Raw genomic sequence first — 21380 nt, 5'->3', positions numbered from 1 at the left:
GACCTAGTAGGTGATCCACCCCTCAGATTGGGAAAAAGAGTGGGAGCAGTGCCATTGCACAGCAGATCATCCTGAAATCAACTTTAAACAAAGAAGAAGACTGGACTTCGACATTCTGCTGCACAGAAGACTGAAGAGAATCTCCCTTGTGGCCTAGGAGTGGCCACCCTGTGAATACAGGTACCAACCAGCGAATCGATGTCTGCTTTGCCGCCGCCTCCAGCCGGAGCCCGAGCCCAGAGCCTGACAAGACCCAGACCCCCAGACTTCTCACAGCCCGATCCACAGTCCCTGCAAAGAAGGGACCCGTGGAAGCACAGAGAGACGTGGGACCAGACATCTTGGAAGACACCCGAAAAGCTGACTGCGCAGCATCAGAGGCATCCTCGACGTTGTGCTTTAGGGACTGAGAACCCCCACCACCGAGCAGCCCTTTCACCGAAGATCAGCCCCCCAGCATCTCCACGATCTGCGTGGGGCCCTTTTGCATTGTGCCACTCGATGCGCCATCCGGGCCACTAGCCACGTGGTCAGCGGCCATCTTGGCGACGAAACCAAAGAACTATACTGCGAGTCTGGTTGCTACAGACTTGCCCTCGCTCCTGTAAAAAGGAGCACCCGCTCTGACCTTGCTGGTCCGAGTAAGAAGCCTTTTTTGATTCCTGTGTGGCTTGAATTAGCCAAGGCCTGTTTGCTCCGATCAAGTTGCCGACACCGCCAACAGTGAGAAGCCTGTGTGGGACAGTTTGTGACCGACTCCTGGACGTCCTTGACCTCCGGTGTCCATGTGGCTGCAGAGAGAAGCTACACATCAACGCCTGTTTGCACCCGACATCGCCTGGTTCCATCCTGGTTCCACGGTAGTCACTGGCTAGTGACTTTGAACATTGTACCCTCTGCTTTCAGGTCTTCACATCTTCAGATCCACCCTTGGATCCACCGGAACTCTTCACATCGAGCCGCCTGCAGCATCTTCAGCTCCAAGCACCATCGACCAGAGTGACGAAACCCGACACTACTTCGACCCTATGCACCCGCTTACTGTGGGTGAGGTAACTCAGCTCCGCCGGTGTTCCTACACTGGTACACATCTCTAAGGCCTGTGTATCAAGTTTCAGCTTTCTAGGTCACTCGGAAGGTTCCGAACTAACTAACTTTGTACTTTTTACGCACCATAGACTTTGCATTGGTGAGTGAGTGAACTTTAAACACTGCACCCGAGTCCCGCGGGCCTTTCCCGACTTAGTCACTGCTAGTCTCGAATAGCTCCAGCGATTCCCAAGGCCCGAGGTCAGTTTCCTTTCCGATTGGTATCTCTTATACCGCTTTCTTAGTATATGGTTTAGGTGGCCCCTAGGGCTCATCCATATTGTGAAACTTTTGTGTATTTTAAACTGTCTTGTGTTTAACGCTTGTGCTTCTGTGCTCATAAGGAGTCCAGGGGATACTTTTAGTTAATAAATCAATATATATTTTCAATATATATCTGTGTGGTGTCCTTTCATTTGGTATTCAAGGGGGTTGTGTATGGTAATACAGCTGGCTTCACATGCCTTTCAGAGTTTAGCCTAAGACTGCTTTGTCCACGTTAACACTAGGATAACTGGTCTATAAGGTTGACTCACAACCAATCATCATAAGGGTTGCTTTGCATGGTACAAAGTGATCACTAGAATTAGTGAGCATTATATACCAGGTCAACTTCTCACAGGCATGGCTTGGCAGTTCGGGCTGGACTATTCCCATGAGGCACAGGGTCAGACTGACTTGCATATGGCCATGTCTGAACTCGGGTGGCAGATTGGGCTAAAGAACCGTGATGGACTAAACCCAGATCAGTTGACTGGGGGTAAGTGCTTGTATTGTCAACGCTCCTTCCATCATTTCCTTTGGTTTTTCTTTGTTAGCCATAAGTTGGCAGAGTATGCTCAGACATGAGTCCCTTGCTCACTTTGCCACTGGATTCAAGCAAGCCGGGCTGAAGACGGCTGAAATGCCAGAAACCGGTCCTCGGTAGCTTGTTTCTGGTCCAGGGAAGGCATGGCTTGGCAGTTTCGGCTGGACTGTTCCCATGAGGCACAGGGTCAGACTGATTTGCATATGGCCATTTCTGAGCTCAGGTGGCAGAGTGGGGTAAAGAACGGTGATGGATTAAACCCAGATCAGTTGGCTGAGGGTGAGTGCTTGTATTGTCAACGCTCCGTCCATCATTTCCTTTGGTTTTTCTTTATTCGCCATAAGTTGGCAGGGTATGCTCAGACGTGAGTCCCTTGCTCACTTTGCCACTGGATTCAAGCAAGCCGGGCTGAAGACGGCTGAAATGCCAGAAACCGGTCCTCTGTAGCTTGTTTTCGGTCCAGGGAAGGCATGGCTTGGCAGTTTGGGCTTGACTGTTCCCATGAGGGACTGGGTCAGATTGATTTGCATATGGCCATGTCTGAACTGGGGTGGCAGAGTGGGCTAAAGAATGGTAATGGATTAAACATAGATCAGTTGACTGGGGGTGAGTGATTGTATTGTCAATGCTTCGTCCATCATTTCCTTTGGTTTTCCCTTGTTTGCCATAAGTTGGCAGGGTATGCTCAGACGTGAGTCCCTTGCTCACTTTGCCACTGGATTCAAGCAAGCCGGGCTGAAGACGGCTGAAATGCCAGAAACCGGTCCTCGGTAGCTTGTTTCCAGTCCAGGGAAGGCATGGCTTGGCAGTTCGGGCTGGACTGTTCCCATGAGGCAAAGGGTCAGACTGATTTGCATATGGCCATGTCTGAACTGGAGTGGCAGAGTGGGCTAAAGAACTGTGATGGATTAAACACAGATCAGTTGACTGGGGGTGAGTGCTTGTATTGTCAACGCTCCGTCCATCATTTCCTTTGGTTTTTCCTTGTTCGCCATAAGTTGGCAGGGTATGCTCAGACGTGAATCCCTTGCTCACTTTGCCAGTGGATTCAAGAAAGCCGGGCTGTAGACGGGTGAAGAGCAAGAAACCGGTCCTCGGTAGCTTGTTTCCGGTCCAGGGAAGGCATGGCTTGGCAGTTCGGGCTGGGCTGTTCCCATGAGGCACAGGGTCAGACTGATTTGCATATAGACATGTCTGAACTGGGGTGGCAGAGTGGGCTAAAGAACGGTGATGGATTAAACCCAGATCAGTTGACTGGGGGTGAGTGCTTGTATTGTCAACACTCCGTCCATCATTTCCTTTGGTTTTTCTTTGTTCGCCATAAGTTGGCAGGGTGTGCTCAGACGTGAGTCCCTTGCTCACTTTTCCACTGGATTCAAGCAAGCCGGGCTGAAGACGGCTGAAATGCCAGAAACCGGTCCTCGGTAGCTTGTTACCGGTCCAGGGAAGGCATGGCTTAGCAGTTCGGGCTGGACTGTTCCCATGAGATGCAGGGTCTGACTGATTTGCATATAGACATGTCTGAACTGGGGTGGCAGAGTGGGCTAAAGAACGGTGATGGATTAAACCCAGATCAGTTGACTGGGGGTGAGTGCTTGTATTGTCAACGCTGCTGCCATCATTTCCTTTGGTTTTTCTTTGTTCGCCATAAGTTGGCAGGGTATGCTCAGACGTGAGTCCCTTGCTCACTTTGCCACTGGATTCAAGCAAGCCGGGCAGAAGACGGCTGAAATTCCAGAAACCGGTCCTCGGTAGCTTGTTTCCGGTCCAGGGAAGGCATGGCTTGGCAATTCGGGCTGGACTGTTCCCATGAGGCACATGGTCAGACTGATTTGCATATGGCCATGTCCGAAGTGGGGTGGCAGAGTTGGGCTAAATAATGTTGATGGATTAAACCCAGATCAGTTGACTCGGGGTGAGTGCTTGTATTGTCAACGCTCCGTCCATCATTTCCTTTGGTTTTTCCTTGTTCGCCAGAAGTTGGCAGGGTATGCTCAGACGTGAGTCCCTTGCTCACTTTGCCACTGGATTCAAGCAGGCCGGGCTGAAGACGGCTGAAATGCCAGAAACCGGTCCTCGGTAGCTTGTTTCCGGGCCAGGGAAGGCATGGCTTGGCAGTTCGGGCTGGACTGTTCCCATGAGGCACAGGGTCAGACTGATTTGCATATGGCCATGTCTGAACTCGGGTGGCAGAGTGGGATAAAGAACCGTGATGGATTATACCCAGATCAGTTGACTGGGGTAGAGTGCTTGTATTGTAAACGCTCCTTCCATCATTTCCTTTGGTTTTTCTTTGTTCGCCATAAGTTGGCAGGGTATGCTCAGACGTGAGTCACTTGCTCACTTTGCCAGTGGATTCAAGCAAGCCGGGCTGTAGACGGCTGAAAAGCAAGAAACCGGTCCTCGGTAGCTTGGTTCCGGTCCAGGGAAGGCATGGCTTGGCAGTTCGGGCTGGACTGTTCCCATGAGGCACAGGGTCTGACTGATTTGCATATGGCCATGTCTGAACTGGGGTGGCAGAGTGGGCTAAAGAACGGTGATGGATTAAACCCAGATCAGTTGACTGGGGGTGAGTGCTTGTATTGTCAACGCTCCTTCCATCATTTCCTTTGGTTTTTCTTTGTTCGCCATAAGTTGGCAGGGTATGTCCGACGTGAGTCCCTTGCTCACTTTGCCACTGGATTCAAGAAAGCCAGGATGAAGACGGCTGAAATGCCAGAAACCGGTCCTCGGTAGCTTGTTTCCGGTCCAGGTAAGGCATGGCTTGGCAATTCGGGCTGGACTGTTCCCATGAGGCACATAGTCAGACTGATTTGCATATGGCCATGTCCGAACTGGGGTGGCAGAGTTGGGCTAAATAATGGTGATGGATTAAACCCAGATCAGTTGACTGGGGGTGAGTGCTTGCATTGTCAATGCTCCGTCCATCATTTCCTTTGGTTTTTCCTTGTTCGCCATAAGTTGGCAGGGTATGCTCAGACGTGAGTCCCTTGCTCACTTTGCGACTGGATTCAAGCAGACCGGGCTGAAGACGGGTGAAGAGCAAGAAACCGGTCCTCGGTAGCTTGTTTCCGGGCCAGGGAAGGCATGGCTTGGCGGTTCGGGCTGGACTGTTCCCATGAGGCACAGGGTCAGACTGATTTGCATATGGCCATGTCTGAACTCGGGTGGCAGAGTTGGATAAAGAACCGTGATGGATTAAACCCAGATCAGTTGACTGGGGTAGAGTGCTTGTATTGTAAACACTCCTTCCATCATTTCCTTTGGTTTTTCTTTGTTCGCCATAAGTTGGCAGGGTATGCTCAGATGTGAGTCCCTTGCTCACTTTGCCACTGGATTCAAGCAAGCCGGGCTGAAGACGGCTGAAATGCCAGAAACCGGTCCTCGGTAGCTTGTTACCGGTCCAGGGAAGGCATGGCTTGGCAGTTCGGGCTGGACTCTTCCCATGAGGCACAGGGTCTGACTGATTTGCATATGGCCATGTCTGAACTGGGGTGGCAGAGTGGGCTAAAGAACGGTGATGGATTAAACCCAGATCAGTTGACTGGGGGTGAGTGCTTGTATTGTCAATGCTCTGTCCATCATTTCCTTTGGTTTTTCTTTGTTCGCCATAAGTTGGCAGGGTATGCTCAGACGTGAGTCCCTTGCTCAGTTTGCCACTGGATTCAAGCAAGCCGGGCTGAAGACTGCTGAAATGCCAGAAACCGGTCCTCGGTAGCTTGTTTCCGGTCCAGGGAAGGCATGGCTTGGCAGTTCAGGCTGGACTGTTCCCGTGAGGCACAGGGTCAGACTGATTTGCATATGGCCATGCCTGAACTGGGGTGACAGAGTGGGCTAAAGAACGGTGATGGATTAAACCCAGATCAGTTGGCTGGGGGTGAATGCTTGTATTGTCAACGCTCCGTCCATCATTTCCTTTGGTTTTCTTTGTTCGCCATAAGTTGGCAGGGTATGCTCAGACGTGAGTCCCTTGCTCACTTTGCCACTGGATTCAAGCAAGCTGGGCTGAAGACGGCTGAAATGCAGAAACCGGTCCTAGGTAGCTTGTTTTAGGTCCAGGGAAGGCATGGCTTGGCAGTTCGGGCTGGACTGTTCACATGAGGCAGAGGGTCAGACTGATTTGCATATGGTCATGTCTGAACTGGGGTGGCACAGTAGGCTAAAGAACCGTGATGGATTAAACCCAGATCAGTTGACTGGGGGTGAGTGGTTGTATTGTCAACGCTCCGTCCATCATTTCCTTTGGTTTTTCTTTGTTCGCCATAAGTTGGCAGGGTATGCTCAGACATGAGTCCCTTGCCTACTTTGCCATTGGATTCAAGCAAGCCGGGCTGAAGACGGCTGAAATGCCAGAAACCGGTCCTCTGTAGCTTGTTTCTGGTCCAGGGAAGGCATGGCTTGGCAGTTCGGGCTGGACTGTTCCCATGAGGCACAGGGTCAGACTGATTTGCATATGGCCATGTCTGAACTGGGGTGGCAGAGTGGGCTACAGAACTGTGATGGAATAAACCCAGATCAGTTGACTGGGGGTGAGTGCTTGTATTGTCAACGCTCCGTCCATCATTTCCTTTGGTTTTTCTTTGTTCACCATAATTTGGCATGGTATGCTCAGACGTGAGTCCCTTGCTCACTTTACCACTGGATTCAAGCAAGCCGGCTGAAGACGGCTGAAATGCCAGAAAACGGTCCTCGGTAGCTTGTTTACGGTCCAGGGAAGGCATGGCTTGGCCGTTCGGGCTGGACTGTTCCCATGAGGCACACGGTCAGACTGATTTGCATATGGCCATGTCTGAACTGGGGTGTCAGAGAGGGCTAAAGAACGGTGATGGATTAAACCCAGATCTGTTGACTGGGGAAGAGTGCTTGTATTGTCAATGCTCCGTCCATCATTTCCTTTGGTTTTTCTTTGTTCGCCATAAGTTGGCAGGGTATGCTCAGACGTGAGTCCCTTGCTCACTTTGCCACTGGATTCAAGCAAGCCGGGCTGAAGACGGCTGAAATGCCAGAAACCGGTCCTCTGTAGCTTGTTTCCGGTCCAGGGAATGCTTGGCTTGGCAATTCGGGTTGGACTGTTCCCATGAGGCACAGGGGCAGACTGATTTGCATGTGGCCATGTCTGAACTGGGGTGGCAGTGTGGGCTAAAAACGGTGATGGATTAAACCCAGATCAGTTGACTGGGGGTGAGAGATTGTATTGTCAACGCTCCGTCAATCAACTGACTATAATGGACTGGGTTGCTCCCACTACCCAGACTCAGGTCAGAGCTTTCTTGGGCCTGGCTGGGTACTACAGGAGGTTTGTTAAGGAATATGGGTCCACAGCAACTCATCTTAACCACATGGCTGCTAGGCGTTTTCCCGTCCTGCGCTAAAAAAACAAAAAGTCCATAAATCATGACGAGCTGGCCTTGTCATCCGCGCACGGCAGATAAGCGCCATGACGAGCCCAGCTCGTCATTAGCTTCGAAGGGGTTAATGGTCTCATATCCAATGCCATACCTGAGAAAGTTCAGTGGACACTTAGCTGTCAGGAGGCATTTGATGACCTGAAGCAGTCCCTGTGCACTGCTCCCATTCTGCAAAGTCGGGATTACTTCAAAACCTTCATCGTCCAGACAGATGCTTCTGATATAGGGGTAGGTGCAATTCTATCGCAACTTGTTGCAGATGGCCAGGACCAATCAGTAGCTTTTATAAACAGATGATTGACCCCCAGGTAGAAGTGTTGGTCAGCTATTGTGAGGGATTCCTTGACTGTGGTCTGAGCCTTAAAAAAGTTGAGACCATACTTTCTTGGTACTCACTTTATTTTTGAGACAGACCATAAGCCCCTCTACTGGCTGAAACAAGTGAAGGGAGAAAAGCCCAAACGTTATAGGCAGTCCATTTCCCTACAAGGAGTGGACGTTTATGTTGAACATGAACCTGGGAGTAACCATGTCAACGCATATGGACTCTGGATATTTTCACTTAGAAAATTAAGACTCAACTGGGTTAGATTAGTCTCATCTCCTTTTGTGTGGGGGTGGTTGTATAGGAAAGTAGGATCTGCTTTCATGGTTACCCCCACTTTTTGTTGGTGTCATCATTAGCAGGACACCCCTACAAACCTAGGGGTGCTACAGTGGGCTCCCCCACTAGGTCAGGGCCTGCTCTGACTCTCCTGCACTTGGTGTGTCCCTTGGAACTTCTTGGTCCCACTGTTGCTCCTTGTCACATCTGTTGCTGCTGCCTAAGCTTGCAGGAGCTCCCACCGGACACAGACCTCCTGGTTCTGGACTTCTGACGTAGGTCAGCTCATGCACGGCTCTGGGTGTTCCACAGCATCACCTGGTCCTCACAGCTGAACGACAAGGTCACAGGAAACACTAGTGCTTCTTCCGTCATCGGTGGGCATTGCACCCCTGTGCCTCTTGGTCACCTCAAAGTGGCATAGATTCTGTTCCTTCTACTTACATGTTCTTCACTTCAAGAATCTTACCATAAATTCCAACAGACGCTTGCACCTTCTTCCCCAGCAGCATCTGTACTGACGTCCTCCTTTGTGGTCTATTGCGGTTTCTGGCATCAATTTGCACATTTGCACCCAGATTCCCTGGTGTATGCATCCTGGTTCTTGGGATATCTACGGGTGAGGTGACTCTCAACCTTCTGTCTTCTACTGGGTTTCTTCAGGGTCCACTGGGAAGGGTTGCAGCACCGACTTTTCCCATGACTTTTGTTAATTACACAGCTGTGTTCCTACACTGCACACAACCTCTGTGGGGTTCCTGGGCACTTACCTTGGGTGGTTTCTTGGGTCTCCAGCTCTTCTGAGTCTCCTGGTACAAGTCTTGACTTCTGTTGCAGTTTGCATTTCACTTTCTTTTTTCTTTTCTAGTTTCCAAACACCTTTTTTTATTAACTTGCATGTTACAGCGTTAAAGGATTCTGCAGCAATCAACAAATTACCAGATACAGTACTTAGGTTACCACATAAGCAAATCCTTTCTAAGCAGATTTTGAGAAATGTAAACAAACTTCCTCCCCCCTGCCCAGCCCTTTAAACAAGTACATTTTCCACCCTACAGACAATCAGGAGTACAGTGAAGTGTAGGGTATAGCAGAACAGAATTCCAGAAGTCAAGGTTTATAATGTACTTGGTTGGCCAGTCCGTACACACAGTTCTTGAGTACTTAGGGTTACTATCTCATTTGTATGTTAAATTCAAGCCCGTTACCCAACCTACCCAGTTCCTACACCACTTCACGACTTTCAGCCTTCAGGATTCCAGAGCTGCAACCACATCCGGAGGGCTCAGAGGACATTCAACCATCTCTGCCTCCACCCCTGCTTCGTTCTCTTCCACCTCCAGGACTTTATCCATGTCTTTTCGTTGTGCTAAGAGGTATGTAGTCAGAGGACCCCATATATCCTTTGGTCATTATTTCAGGGGTAAAAGTTCAGCATAACATTTCAAATGCTCTTGCCAGGTGGATAAGTCTTGTATCTAGTCCTTAAACTTAGGAGCGCAGCCTCTTCCCCACCTACAGGCAGCGCAGCGCTTCACAAGGAAAAGGCCCAGTGCAAGATATTTTTTGTGAACTGTACTTACATCTTGGGTACTGCCCAGGAAAGCTACTAATGGGGTCAGCTGTATCTGCACCCCTATCATGTGCAACATACCTTCAAACACCTGTATCCAGTATTCCATCACTTGTGGGCATTGCCATACCAAATGAAGCAAATCCGCCCCTTCCCCCCCACATCTTGCACATTTGTCATCTTCTCGCAGGCGGAACGTATGTAGTTTGACAGGAGTATAATATTAATCAGTGTAAAACTTTATAGTGGATAAGTCGAAGCCTAGCTGTGACTGTTTCCGTCTGATTGCAACTAAATTCCCATTGCACATCTGTTAGAGGGACCTCCAGATCTTTATCCCACTCCATCCGAGCAAGTGGGGCCTGGGAATGTGGTGTGTTCTATATGTGTTTGTGCAACAAGGACGTGACGTTCTTAGGAGTTTCGGTGTGTAATAGTGCGTGTAGAGGTGGTAGAGTAATTGGCTCTGTAGGGAATGCCGGGGTAGCAGCTTTATCACTTTGCCGGAGTCGTATGTACATGAAAATGTCCATAGTGGTAGGAATGTGTGTTCCAAAGAATTGCTTCCTGGAACGGATCTGTCCTCCAACATAAAGGTCACCCCAAGTGGTGTAGTGGAGACTATCAAGTAGCCTCCGACATATCCCTTCATATGTGACCTGCAGCGGAGGATGGCGCATCAAAGACAATCTGGGGGAGTACATCATTGGGGCCTCCAGTCTGCTAGCAATTCGTCATGAAGCAGCAATGGAATAGTCTACCGTGGACGGGTCACATTCCCGATCCTTCACCGCCATGAACAGGTAGCCAGAGGGAAGAGTCGTGCCATATATCCATCCTCAACCACCAGGTGCGGCATAAACAGAGGTGGATGGAACCAATAGGCAGCAAAGTGTGCATGGGCGCTGTAGGAAGGTGGATATCTGACTATGGTTACCCCGAAACATTTTTGCCTGGTGTTTAGCTGGTTTTTGACTTAGTTGGCCTGGGATCCTGCTATTCAGGGCCCCAGGCTGATTGCTCTCTCCTTAAAATGGACTCCATGTACCTTAGGTGCATAAAACAATTGGAATTGGTTCACCTTATAGGCCCCTGTAACAGTGTACCATAGGTACCCAGGGCATAGGTGTAGCCAAGGCCTACCAGGGGCTGCAGCATATATTGTGCCACCCCTGGCCTGGCCTCCATATTTGACACAACTGGCTGATCACTCAGCTGGGGTAAGTTGGTGTAATCACCTCTTGCTTAGGTACAGTATGCCTGTGCCTAACCCTAAACTGGACACATATGTTCCTATCAGCCACTCCTATGGAAGGCCTCATCAACCCTGGAGGCAGAGTGCTGGGAAATATGTGAGATGATGCTCTAGCGTGAGCTGAGCCTGTCTGCAGCTGTCGGGAACCACTCCCTAAGCTGTTCTGGGATATTGCCATACCATATACTCTTAAGTGCATTATAATCCTCGTGGTTATATGCTATCTTTGGTGTGGCTTTATCAAAACATGTCGAGTAAGGTGTCATATGAATTGGAATACTATCCCCTCGCCAGTTCTGGCGATGGGGATAGCATTCCACCCTTCTAGAGGGACACGACATGTGTGTAGCCTTAACCCCGGTTAAAGTTAAACAGAGCCTCAGCATCACAAAATGGATGCTGCCACCACAGACACATGTCTGACCTCCTGCTGCTGGGAGTCCTTCCAGCGAGGAGGGCCTGGACAAAGGGTTTCCTGCCTGGGGAGGTGCGAGCACCACCCCAGACAGGGTTTTGTGTATTGGGTAGGACAGGGCTGAATAGATTGAGACATGCCTGTGGCACACAAGGTGTCCCTGTGCATAAGCCAGCCCAAACCGGTTCTGGGGCTTTCCAGCCCCAGTCCTGGCGAGGATCTGGACAAAGGAGAGGGGGTGTAACCACCCCCCTTCCTGGTCCCACCCATAGGGGAGGGACCTAGCAGGAGATCCACCCCTCAGATTGGGAATAAGAGTGGGAGCAGTGCCATTGCACAGCAGATCATCCTGAAATCAACTTTAAACAAGAAGAAGACTGGACTTCGACATTCTGCTGCACAGAAGACTGAAGAGCATCTCCCTTGTGGCCTAGGAGTGGCCACCCTGTGAACACAGGCATCACCCAGCACCTCGACATCTGCTTTGCCGCCGCCTCCCGCCGGAGCCCGAGTGCAGAGCCTGACAAGACACAGCTTTCCAGACTTCTCCCAGCCCGATACACAGTCCCTGCAAAGAAGGGACCCGTGGAGGCACCGAGAGACGTGGGAGCGGCCATCTTGAAAGACCCCCGAGACGCTGACTGCGCAGCACCCGAGGCACCCTCGACTCTGTGCTTTTGAGTTTGAGAAGCCTCACAACCGAGCAGCATTTGCACCAAAGATCAGCCCTCCAGCATCTCCACGATCTGCGTGGGGCCCTTTTGCTTTTTGCCACTCAACTTGCCATCCCGGCCGCTTGTCACGTAGTCAGCGGCCATCTTGGCGACAAAACCTACAATTTACACTGTGGGTCTGGTTGCTCCAGACCTGCCCTCGCTCCTGTAGAAAGGAGTACCCGCTCTGACCTTGCTGGTCCGAGTAATAAGCCTTTTTCATTTTCCCCGTGGCTTGCATTAGCCAAGGCTTGTTTGCTTCAATCGAGTTGCCGACACCGCCATCAGCTAGAGCCTTCAAGCGACAGCTCGTGATCGACTCCTGGACGTCCTTGACCTCTTCGTGTCTACGTGGCTGCAGAGAGAAGCAACCCCTGATCACCTGTTTGCACCCGACTTTGCCTGGTTCCAATCTGGTTCCACGGTGGTCACTGGTCAGTGACTTTGAACATTGTCCCCTCTGCTTTCAGGTCTTCACCACTTCAGATCCACCCTTGGATCCACCGGACACTTCTCCTTCACATCGCCTGCAGCATCTGCAGCTTCAAGCGCCAAGAACCTGCGTGTCAAAACCCGACGCCACTTCGACCCTGTGCACCCACTTCCTGTGGGTGAGGTAACATTGCAACGCCGGTGTCCCTACACTGGTACACACCTCTAGGGTCTGTGTCTTAAGTTTTGTTCCTCTAGGTTCAGCGGAAGTGCCCTTAAACTAACTTTGTGTAACTTTTACGCACCATAGACTTTACATTGGAAAGTGCGTGCACTTTGAACACTGCACCCGAGTCCAGCGGGCCTTTCCCGACTTAATCATTGCTAGTCTCGAATAGCTCCAGCGATTCCCAAGGCCCTAGGCCTGTTCCCTTTCCTATTGGTATCTCTTATACCACTTTCTTAGTATATAGTTTAGGTGGCCCCTAGGGCTCATCCATATTGTGCAACTTTTGTGTATTTTAAACTGTCTTGTGATTTAACACTTGTGTTTCTGTGCTCATAAAGAGTCCAGGGGATTTTATAGTTAATAAATCAATATATATTTTCAATATATATCTGTGTGGTGTCCCTTTCATTTGGTATTCAAGGGGGTTGTGTATGGTATAACAGCTGGCTTCACATGCCTTTCAGAGTTTAGCCTAAGACTGCTTTGTCCACGTTACCACTAGGATAACTGGTCTACAAGGTTGAATTACAACCATCATCATAAGGGTTGCTTGGCATGGTACAAAGTGATCACTAGAACTAGTGAGCATTATATACCAGGCCAACTTCTCACATTGGTGGCAGTGGTGGGATCTGAGCTTGCTGTTGTTTTACCATTACAATCTTTGAGATTATCATTTGAAAGATCATACAGGTACCTGCTAGGTACATATAAAACAAGACTAGTATACTTAAGTTCTACTGAACTTAGTTGTTGTAGAGCAAAGGGAGTAGCACACCCTAGCTACAACTACTAGATAGGTTTAGTAGGTAAACACCAGTGTAGGCAGATTGCAACACATCCACCCACACTAGAGCAATGTCTGGAGCAGAGGGGTCCAGTGGACTTACTCCTGTTGAGAGTGACCCTCCAAGGGCACCATCCAAATTTGCTATTTTTTCCTTTAAGGAATTAAGACAGCTTTGTGTCTTAAGGGGTCTGAAGACAGGGCCTTCCCCTACTACAGACCACCTAAGAGAGCTCTTAGACCAGTCTGAGACTCTAAAGCCCTCTAAAGCAAACCCCACAGGGAATGCTGAAGGAGGCCATCCCTCAGAGGATGACACTGTAGACACCCCTGCCCCTATCATCCTGGTAGATGAGGAATCCTCCGCCACTGGAGCTCCTCAGGTAGATGTAGAGGATGAGGAGGAAGAGGAGGAGGTGGAAAGCAGTGAGTCAGATGATGACAGAGATAGTCAGGTGCTGGTCAGTAGACTGAAGCAGGCTAACTTAAGCTTACTTGGGAATGAATCAGGTAACAACCCATTCAGACCCCCAGGTGGACTTAACCAGGAGCATAGGAGGAGGAGGAATCACTCAGGTAAAACCAATACCTCCCATGTCTCTAGAGGCTCTCATGGTCACTCCAGGAAGGAGATGACTAGCCCTCAGAGAAGGGAACATGAGGCCAAGATGAGAGAGGCTGAGCTTAGGATCCAGAGGCAAGAGTTAGAGGTTGCCCTGGCCAAGGAGAAACTTGCTAGAGCAAGACAGCCTAGAGAGAGTGGATTAGGATCCACTGGTGGCAGCACTATCCAGAAGGATAAAGACAGGTCCTTTGATACAAGAAACCTGAGTAAGATTGTGCCCCCCTACAAAGCTGGGGATGATATCCACAAATGGATGACTGCACTTGAGAGAGCCTGCATGGTACAGCAGATCCCTCAGGAGCAGTGGGCAGCAATCTTGTGGCTCTCCTTTGAAGGTAGAGGCAGAGACAGACTCCTCACAGTTAGTGATGAGGATTCTAGAAACTACATGGTCCTGAAGAGTGCTCTGATTGATGGGTTAGGCTTAACCACTGAACAGTACAGGTTAATGTTCAGAGATACCCAGAAGACACAGACTCAGGACTGGTCTGAATTTGTTGAATGTGCCACTAAGGCTCTGGAGGGCTGGTTGCTGGGAAGTAAGGTTACTGACTATACAGGATTGTATAATTTAATTATGAGAGAGCAAATCTTAAGTAATTGTCAAAATCAGCTTCTACATCAGCACCTGGTTGACTCTGATCTGACCTCCCCACAAGAATTGGGTAGGAGGGCAGACAAATGGGTCAGAACCAGGATCAGGCCTAAGAACCAGGGTGGTGACCAAAAGAAAGAGACTACCAAGCCTCAAGAGAAGGGTGGGGATAAAAGTAAGGAAAAGACTTCCCCAGGGCCCCAAAACTCCAAGAATGGGGTTGGGTGCCAAGACACTTCTACAACCCAGAAAAAGCCTTATTGTCATACCTGTAAACAGGTGGGGCATTACAAAACAGATAGCTGTTGTCCCAAGAATGGCATTAAGGAGAATATACCTCCAGGTAAGGCTCCAACACCTCCTGTCACTGTTAGCAGTGGTCCCCCAGGTGGTGGGAGCACCCCCAAGAATTTGGGTGGGTTTACTTTTGGAGGACAGGTGGACTCTGGCCTATCCAGGTCCCCTAACTCAGATACTCTTGTCTATGAGACTGGCATGGGGTTTGCCAATTTCACTGCTTGCCCAAACACTTTGAGCAAGTATAGACAGGAGCCCCTCATCAATGGCTTGAAAGTTGAGGCCTTCAGAGACACAGGGGCTAGCATCACCATGGTGGCTGAATGTCTAGTCCCCTCAAGGCAACTTTTACCTGATGCCAGATATCAGGTGACAAACATTGATGGCATAGAAACCAATCATCCCATGGCAGTAGTCAATCTTAGCTGGGGAGGTGTCACTGGCCCAAAGAGAGTGGCAGTGTCAGCAAACTTGCCTGTAGATTGCCTACTGGGTAATGATTTGGAAATCTCAGCCTGGGCTGAGGTTGAACAGCAAACCCATTCTAGAATGGTAAATCTCCATGGAAAGGTTAGTGGGGCTGTAATGACTACAGCCCCAATTCAAGATGTCCTTCCTGAAAAGGTTGGGAGGGCTGAGCAAACCTCAGCCCCATCTTTAGATAACTTCCCTCCTGGAAAGAGTAGCAGGGCTGTACTAGTAACAGCCCATACCCAAACTGAGTCTCCTCCTGAAAAGGTTGGTGGGGCTGTGATGGCCACAGCCCAAACTCAAACGGATACATGGGTAGTGAAGCCTGAAATGATGGATCACTCCACCCAAACAGAGAGCATTGAGGAGGAAGAGAAATCTCCCTCCCACCAGACTTTAGGAAAGGATCAGCTTCCTCAGGGAACTGATCTTACCCCTGATGAAGGAACTGTCCCAGAGGTTGTTAGGCCTGGCCTAACAGAGCCTCTGATGGCAGTGGACCCTTCTCAGGTGGGACCCAGTCTGGAGCAGGTAACCTGCCCCTCTCTACCTTGCCTTACTCAGCCCAGGGCTGCAGAGGACAAGAAGGACAGTGAGACCCAAAGGGCCCCCTGTCAAATAAAGCACCCCCATCCACAGATTAGGGGCACCGAAACTAGTAGCCCTAGTGAGGTGCAAACTTTAAAAACTCTTGAGGGATCCCCCTTAAAAGTAGTTAGGGACCTCCCCCAGATGGATATTGTTGGGCACAGCCAAACCTGGGACCCTAAGGGCCCAAACCTGAACTGTCCCTTCAGTAAGCCAAACAGAGGGACTCAGCCTCCAGCTTTAGGTAGCCAGAGGTTGACCCTGAGAGCACAGTGCAACTCAGTCAAAGAAAGAAAGGCACACATGGTGGAGAGTGATTGGAGGAAGCTGAGCCCTACAGAGGAGACTCACTTCAGTACTCCATCTCAACACCAGCCTTTGGCTTTGCAAAGACACACCACAGGTAGAGATTCCCTATGGTGGAGACCCTCAGATACCCTTTGGGTGAGGGATTGCTTAGTGGACCATGAAACAGGGGGTTACCAAGCCAGAGCTGGTACTTCCTTATATGGCCACTTAGGCAATATAGGCTTACCTGGTCAAGGATAGCCTTATCTCCTTTCGTTTGGGGGGGGGTTATGTAGGAAGGTGGATATCTGACTATGGTTACCCCGAAACATTTTTGCCTGGTGTTTAGCTGGTTTTTGACTTAGTTGGCCTGGGATCCTGCTATTCAGGGCCCCAGGCTGATTGCTCTCTCCTTAAAATGGACTCCATGTACCTTAGGTGCATAAAACAATTGGAATTGGTTCACCTTATAGGCCCCTGTAACAGTGTACCATAGGTACCCAGGGCATAGGTGTAGCCAAGGCCTACCAGGGGCTGCAGCATGTATTGTGCCACCCCTGGCCTGGCCTCCATATTTGACACAACTGGCTGATCACTCAGCTGGGGTAAGTTGGTGTAATCACCTCTTGCTTAGGTACAGTATGCCTGTGTCTAACCCTAAACTGGACACATATGTTCCTATCAGCCACTCCTATGGAAGGCCTCATCAATCCTGGAGGCAGAGTGCTGGGAAATATGTGAGATGGTGCTCTAGCGTGAGCTGAGCCTGTCTGCAGCTGTCGGGAACCACTCCCTAAGCTGTTCTGGGATATTGCCATACCATATACTCTTAAGTGCATTATAATCCTCGTGGTTATATGCTATCTTTGGTTTGGCTTTATCAAAACATGTCGAGTAAGGTGTCATACGAATTGGAATACTATCCCCTCGCCAGTTCTGGCGATGGGGATAGCATTCCACCCTTCTAGAGGGACACGACATGTGTGTAGCCTTAACCCCGGTTAAAGTTAAACAGAGCCTCAGCATCACAAAATGGATGCTGCCACCACAGACACATGTCTGACCTCCTGCTGCTGGGAGTCCTTCCAGCGAGGAGGGCCTGGACAAAGGGTTTCCTGCCTGGGGAGGTGCGAGCACCACCCCAGACAGGGTTTTGTGTATTGGGTAGGACAGGGCTGAATAGATTGAGACATGCCTGGGGCACACAAGGTGTCCCTGTGCATAAGCCAGCCCAAACCGGTTCTGGGGCTTTCCAGCCCCAGTCCTGGCGAGGATCTGGACAAAGGAGAGGGGGTGTAACCACCCCCCTTCCTGGTCCCACCCATAGGGGAGGGACCTAGCAGGAGATCCACCCCTCAGATTGGGAATAAGAGTGGGAGCAGTGCCATTGCACAGCAGATCATCCTGAAATCAACTTTAAACAAGAAGAAGACTGGACTTCGACATTCTGCTGCACAGAAGACTGAAGAGCATCTCCCTTGTGGCCTAGGAGTGGCCACCCTGTGAACACAGGCATCACCCAGCACCTCGACGTCTGCTTTGCTGCCGCCTCCCGCCGGAGCCCGAGTGCAGAGCCTGACAAGACACAGCTTTCCAGACTTCTCCCAGCCCGATACACAGTCCCTGCAAAGAAGGGACCCGTGGAGGCACCGAGAGACGTGGGAGCGGCCATCTTGAAAGACCCCTGAGACGCTGACTGCGCAGCACCCGAGGCACCCTCGACTCTGTGCTTTTGAGTTTAAGAAGCCCCACAACCGAGCAGCATTTGCACCAAAGATCAGCCCTCCAGCATCTCCACGATCTGCGTGGGGCCCTTTTGCTTTTTGCCACTCGACTCGCCATCCCGCCGCTTGTCACGTGGTCAGCGGCCATCTTGGCGACGAAACCTACAATTTACACTGTGGGTCTGGTTGCTCCAGACCTTCCCTCGCTCCTATAGAAAGGAGTACCCGCTCTGACCTTGCTGGTCCGAGTAATAAGCCTTTTTCATTTTCCCCGTGGCTTGCATTAGCCAAGGCTTGTTTGCTTCAATCGAGTTGCCGACACCGCCATCAGCTAGAGCCTTCAAGCGACAGCTCGTGATCGACTCCTGGACGTCCTTGACCTCTTCGTGTCTACGTGGCTGCAGAGAGAAGCAACCCCTGATCACCTGTTTGCACCCGACTTTGCCTGGTTCCAATCTGGTTCCACGGTGGTCACTGGTCAGTGACTTTGAACATTGTCCCCTCTGCTTTCAGGTCTTCACCACTTCAGATCCACCCTTGGATCCACCGGACACTTCTCCTTCACATCGCCTGCAGCATCTGCAGCTTCAAGCGCCAAGAACCTGCGTGTCAAAACCCGACGCCACTTCGACCCTGTGCACCCACTTCCTGTGGGTGAGGTAACATTGCAACGCCGGTGTCCCTACACTGGTACACACCTCTAGGGTCTGTGTCTTAAGTTTTGTTCCTCTAGGTTCAGCGGAAGTGCCCTTAAACTAACTTTGTGTAACTTTTACGCACCATAGACTTTACATTGGAAAGTGCGTGCACTTTGAACACTGCACCCGAGTCCAGCGGGCCTTTCCCGACTTAATCATTGCTAGTCTCGAATAGCTCCAGCGATTCCCAAGGCCCTAGGCCTGTTCCCTTTCCTATTGGTATCTCTTATACCACTTTCTTAGTATATAGTTTAGGTGGCCCCTAGGGCTCATCCATATTGTGCAACTTTTGTGTATTTTAAACTGTCTTGTGATTTAACACTTGTGTTTCTGTGCTCATAAAGAGTCCAGGGGATTTTATAGTTAATAAATCAATATATATTTTCAATATATATCTGTGTGGTGTCCCTTTCATTTGGTATTCAAGGGGGTTGTGTATGGTATAACAGCTGGCTTCACATGCCTTTCAGAGTTTAGCCTAAGACTGCTTTGTCCACGTTACCACTAGGATAACTGGTCTACAAGGTTGAATTACAACCATCATCATAAGGGTTGCTTGGCATGGTACAAAGTGATCACTAGAACTAGTGAGCATTATATACCAGGCCAACTTCTCACATTGGTGGCAGTGGTGGGATCTGAGCTTGCTGTTGTTTTACCATTACAATCTTTGAGATTATCATTTGAAAGATCATACAGGTACCTGCTAGGTACATATAAAACAAGACTAGTATACTTAAGTTCTACTGAACTTAGTTGTTGTAGAGCAAAGGGAGTAGCACACCCTAGCTACAACTACTAGATAGGTTTAGTAGGTAAACACCAGTGTAGGCAGATTGCAACACATCCACCCACACTAGAGCAATGTCTGGAGCAGAGGGGTCCAGTGGACTTACTCCTGTTGAGAGTGACCCTCCAAGGGCACCATCCAAATTTGCTATTTTTTCCTTTAAGGAATTAAGACAGCTTTGTGTCTTAAGGGGTCTGAAGACAGGGCCTTCCCCTACTACAGACCACCTAAGAGAGCTCTTAGACCAGTCTGAGACTCTAAAGCCCTCTAAAGCAAACCCCACAGGGAATGCTGAAGGAGGCCATCCCTCAGAGGATGACACTGTAGACACCCCTGCCCCTATCATCCTGGTAGATGAGGAATCCTCCGCCACTGGAGCTCCTCAGGTAGATGTAGAGGATGAGGAGGAAGAGGAGGAGGTGGAAAGCAGTGAGTCAGATGATGACAGAGATAGTCAGGTGCTGGTCAGTAGACTGAAGCAGGCTAACTTAAGCTTACTTGGGAATGAATCAGGTAACAACCCATTCAGACCCCCAGGTGGACTTAACCAGGAGCATAGGAGGAGGAGGAATCACTCAGGTAAAACCAATACCTCCCATGTCTCTAGAGGCTCTCATGGTCACTCCAGGAAGGAGATGACTAGCCCTCAGAGAAGGGAACATGAGGCCAAGATGAGAGAGGCTGAGCTTAGGATCCAGAGGCAAGAGTTAGAGGTTGCCCTGGCCAAGGAGAAACTTGCTAGAGCAAGACAGCCTAGAGAGAGTGGATTAGGATCCACTGGTGGCAGCACTATCCAGAAGGATAAAGACAGGTCCTTTGATACAAGAAACCTGAGTAAGATTGTGCCCCCCTACAAAGCTGGGGATGATATCCACAAATGGATGACTGCACTTGAGAGAGCCTGCATGGTACAGCAGATCCCTCAGGAGCAGTGGGCAGCAATCTTGTGGCTCTCCTTTGAAGGTAGAGGCAGAGACAGACTCCTCACAGTTAGTGATGAGGATTCTAGAAACTACATGGTCCTGAAGAGTGCTCTGATTGATGGGTTAGGCTTAACCACTGAACAGTACAGGTTAATGTTCAGAGATACCCAGAAGACACAGACTCAGGACTGGTCTGAATTTGTTGAATGTGCCACTAAGGCTCTGGAGGGCTGGTTGCTGGGAAGTAAGGTTACTGACTATACAGGATTGTATAATTTAATTATGAGAGAGCAAATCTTAAGTAATTGTCAAAATCAGCTTCTACATCAGCACCTGGTTGACTCTGATCTGACCTCCCCACAAGAATTGGGTAGGAGGGCAGACAAATGGGTCAGAACCAGGATCAGGCCTAAGAACCAGGGTGGTGACCAAAAGAAAGAGACTACCAAGCCTCAAGAGAAGGGTGGGGATAAAAGTAAGGAAAAGACTTCCCCAGGGCCCCAAAACTCCAAGAATGGGGTTGGGTGCCAAGACACTTCTACAACCCAGAAAAAGCCTTATTGTCATACCTGTAAACAGGTGGGGCATTACAAAACAGATAGCTGTTGTCCCAAGAATGGCATTAAGGAGAATATACCTCCAGGTAAGGCTCCAACACCTCCTGTCACTGTTAGCAGTGGTCCCCCAGGTGGTGGGAGCACCCCCAAGAATTTGGGTGGGTTTACTTTTGGAGGACAGGTGGACTCTGGCCTATCCAGGTCCCCTAACTCAGATACTCTTGTCTATGAGACTGGCATGGGGTTTGCCAATTTCACTGCTTGCCCAAACACTTTGAGCAAGTATAGACAGGAGCCCCTCATCAATGGCTTGAAAGTTGAGGCCTTCAGAGACACAGGGGCTAGCATCACCATGGTGGCTGAATGTCTAGTCCCCTCAAGGCAACTTTTACCTGATGCCAGATATCAGGTGACAAACATTGATGGCATAGAAACCAATCATCCCATGGCAGTAGTCAATCTTAGCTGGGGAGGTGTCACTGGCCCAAAGAGAGTGGCAGTGTCAGCAAAC

The sequence above is a fragment of the Lissotriton vulgaris genome, chromosome 2_2 (genome assembly GCF_964263255.1).
Source record: "Lissotriton vulgaris chromosome 2_2, aLisVul1.2, whole genome shotgun sequence".
In the NCBI taxonomy this organism is placed as follows: Eukaryota; Metazoa; Chordata; class Amphibia; order Caudata; family Salamandridae; genus Lissotriton; species Lissotriton vulgaris.
This window is presented reverse-complemented; position numbering follows the sequence as displayed.